This window comes from Rhagoletis zephyria, unplaced genomic scaffold (genome assembly GCF_001687245.7).
Source record: "Rhagoletis zephyria isolate East Lansing unplaced genomic scaffold, Rhagoletis_zephyria_1.1 Rzeph_scaffold_01451, whole genome shotgun sequence".
NCBI lineage: Eukaryota > Metazoa > Arthropoda > Insecta > Diptera > Tephritidae > Rhagoletis > Rhagoletis zephyria.
The window spans coordinates 1-4,057 of NW_016158535.1; the positions used below are offsets into that span (position 1 = coordinate 1).

The 4,057-nt window shown below is 38.1% G+C and overlaps 1 protein-coding gene across 1 annotated transcript in view; it reads left to right on the top strand.

Moving 5' to 3' along the window:
• Positions 1–2,988: 2,988 nt before the first annotated feature.
• Positions 2,989–4,057, top strand: part of LOC108364048 (uncharacterized) — a gene marked incomplete at its 3' end in the record, with an annotated part of 66,901 nt that continues 65,832 nt past the window's right edge. The window contains exon 1 of the mRNA XM_017617597.1: positions 2,989–3,030. The remainder of the gene's footprint in view (positions 3,031–4,057) is intronic.

Sequence of the window (4,057 nt, forward strand, 5' to 3'; positions counted from 1 at the left end):
TATAGTACCATTCTCAAGGAAATACAAACTTGATAGTCTAAAAGCGATAAGGCTAGATGGAACCAACATCATGTACCAAAAAGAGGTTAAATTCCTAGGAGTAATACTAGACCAAAAACTACTCTGGAACGCACACGTAGAAGAAAGCTGTAAGATCATTTATGACGTGTAGGTCCATGGCAGGTAAGAGTTGGGGCTGCACACCAAAGATACTGAGATGGATCTACACGACAATAGTACGACCCATGGTAACCTATGGAGCCATCGTTTGGGCCGATAGAACTTCAAAACTTGGAGCAATCAAAGTGCTCTCCAAGATACAAAGGGTGGCATGCGTATGCATAACGGGAGCCATGAGAACCTGTCCAACCGCATCCTTGGAGGTTCTTTTAGATCTTACCCCTCTTCATATTTACATACAGACTCAGGCGAAAAGAGCTTTACTACGGATGACTGGTACCAATATCGGGGCAGCAGGGTGTCTTGGTCGTGGGAAGTTAGATATTCCTACGAATAAGTTCCCTGAAATTGCAATACCGAGGGATACCATGCATCCGAGGTTCAGCTTTACAAAGTGGTTTAAGACTGAACTGAGTAATAAGAAGAGCTGCGCAGGCATATCCGAGACATATCGGATAAACCAAAACATGAATACCTGGTACACTGATGGCTCATTGACCGACGAGGGTACCGGGGTAGGGGTAGTTGGACCGAGGATTAGATACTCGGAACCCATGGGGAAACATATGTCTATTTTCCAGGCTGAAATATACGCCATAGAAAGATGCGCGGACTTTAATATCAAGCGAAACTACCGGAGTCAGAACATCGCGATCTTGACTGACAGCCAAGCGGCTATCAAGGCCCTCAGATCTCACCAGTTACATCTAAACTGGTGATGGTGTGCCTCGACAAGCTGAATACTCTTGGTCTGACCAATCGGGTTTGGGTTCTCTGGATTCCGGGACATATTGGTATTAAAGGAAACGAGATTGCCGATAAACTAGCGAAGAAAGGTGCATCAACCCCTTTCACCGGTCCAGAACCTTTCTGCGGCCTGGGAAAAGGGGCACTCTCTAAACTAGTTCGGCTAGAGGAAGAAGCTCAGAGGAATCACTACTGGGATAATCTACCAGGTCTAGAGCAGTCCAAAGCACTTTTAGGAACATATAACCTAAAACGCTTCAAGGAATGTATGAGCTTATCAAAGAATAACTTAAGAATTGTTACAGGAGTCCTGACAGGACACTGCAGGCTGAACTATCACCTGACTAAACTGGGAATTTACTCGCATGAGCGATGCAGATTTTGCAGGATGGAAAACGAGACTGCACAGCACATCTTAGAAGAATGTCCTGCACTGATGCATAAACGCAAAAGGCACCTGGGTGAACATCTGATAACCAAAGGCGAAGTGAAATCCGTAGACTTAGGTTCTATACTAAAGTTTCTCTCGGATACTGGATTAATAGACACACTATAATCCATGAAGGGGATACAATAGATCTTAAGGTCGCAGTGCTCTATCCCCAACAATAATAATAATAATACAAAAAAATACAAATACGTACAAGCATAAGCCTATTTGTTCTCTAAATCAGGGATGAAAAAATAGTTACAATTGTAACTTTTTCCGACGTTTGATGCCTTAAAAGTACAATCACTAGATTTTAGGTACAATCATCTCTTGATCAGATGCATTTTTAGTTTTGTTTTCTTTTTCCTTTCATTTTGAATATTAAGAAATTCTAAAGAAAAGTGGTCAAAAGGAAGAAATTGAAAAAAAAAATTATTTTGTATTCTCTTAAATATTTTACATTGCAATTAGAACAGCCACTACTAATTAATATTTTTACTTGGCTATTCTCAAATTCTTAAATCTTTTTATACTCTTTATTACGAAATTTGAACTTATTTCTTCCATGAAACGTTATTGCGCCCTGGACCGACGTACTCACCTCTCGAATGCTGGTGTGAAGTCATGGTACAATAATTACAGGTATTGTCTTCCCAGAGAGCGCATATTCCGATCTGCCTTATTTAGAAAATATTATTGTTCCCCACACTAAAACGTTTACTGCTAGCTATATAACCGAGCTATCAATGGGCAGCCATAAAAGTTCCCACTTCTACTTGACCTTTGACGTACGTCAAAGAGAACATAGTCCTTTTAATATTTTTTTTCTGTGCTTTAAGTACCTGCTTTGGGTTCTTTCTTTATTATGATTTTTTTGGACCAATCTTAAAAAAAACTAATAGCCACAAAAGAAGAAAGTGTGCACTGTAATTCTTAACAAAATTTTCGTGATTTGCTTTTGATGTTATAGGCGGTATACACGGTGCGTCTGACTCGTAAGTCGGTTTGGATGTGTTTGTGAAAATAAATATGTGTAAATTACACCAACATGACTCCCGGCATGACTCTGAATGATTCAGCTGTGTGTAGTCGAGGGCGAGTCAACACGTACACAAATGATTCGCAAGTCAGACGTACCGCGTATGCCACCTATTACATTAATGCGTTTGAATAATTTGGGGAAATTATTTTTAGCAAAAATTTTAAAAACAGTAGTTTTGTTTACTTGTTGGATAATATTTTTTTCATAGGGTTATACATTGGATCCTTGGCTAAAAACTTCTGTGGTAAAACTGTCCCTTCTTTGCTATTTAAAGTCAATGAGTGAGCTCCTTCAATAGGGATTTTCAGTAGAAATGATCAACGTCTAGCTATAAAGCGAATCGATGCTCAAATAATTAAAAAGCTATAGGTCTGACCTTTAATTAGATAAGAATTACGAAACTATCTCTTATTCAAATTCTTATAAGAAAACGCCTGGCTGGCAGCCACGACTTTGAAAACAGAATTTTGTTCAAAAATAATAATCTGTTTCCCATATCCATCTATTTAACTCGCTATAGCACAAATTTTTCAAAGCAGTCTAACTAACTAAAACTAAAATCTAAAAGTGCACTAAAGTTACAGGTTCTCCAAATTCTGCAACAAGATGACATCTGTATCTGGTTGGGCTGGTAAGCGCTGTTTAAACAACGATCTCGCCATTCTGCTAGATTCTAATTGTTTTTTTTTTAGTGTCACCAGTATCACCAGTTTCACCAGTGTCACCAGTTTCACCAGTGTCGCCAGTGTAGCAGTGTCACCAGTTTCACCAGTGTCACCAGTTTCACCAGTGTCGCCAGTGTGCCAGTGTCGCCAGTGTCACCAGTGTCACCAGTTTTACCAGTATCGCCAGTGTCAACAGTGTACCATTGTCACCAGTGCCTCCAGTACCACCAGTGTCACCAGTGTACCAGTGTCACCAGTGTCGCCAGTGTTGGCATATTGTTTTATATAGAAAAGCGCCGCAGACGAAATCGGCCAGTTTTTTAATCCTTTTTACTATACATATCGAACCGCCAAAATATCATAAGCGACATTTTATTCAAAATTTCCGCGTGGGTACTAGGGATGTGAATTCCGGGATCCCGGGATCCCGGTCTTTTTTAAGTCCCGAATATCCCGGGATTAGTCGATTTAAATCCCGAGATTGCTGGAAACAATTTTTTTGTTAGCCAATTAAATTTTTATCACAAATATCCCCTCTCAAGGGCAAAGCAAGAATTTTTTGCAACCCTTGATGCTATAATTTCTTTAAGATCGCATTTCCATCAAAAGATGGCATAATTTTGCTTCGCTCAAAATGGATAGGTGATGCACTTATATATTTATTTTTTACTTAAATGTGTTAACTTTTTTATTATTACTTAAATATACTGATAATATTTTAAATTGATCTCAAACAGTGATTTAAAAAATTTTATATAGTTACATAGGCAGTTACTGCTGTTCCAAATACAGTGACTTACAAAAATATTTTGCATAGATTTTTTTGCAATATTCAAAATATTTTTCATGGTATTTTTTTGTTAATTAAAGAAAATATATAGCTCATTTTACAACAAAAATCATGTAAATCAAAATTTCACACTTTATAGAAAGTTGGTTTAAGTTCACCAAATGATCATAAAAATATCAAACTTTTTAATCATAATTTTTACA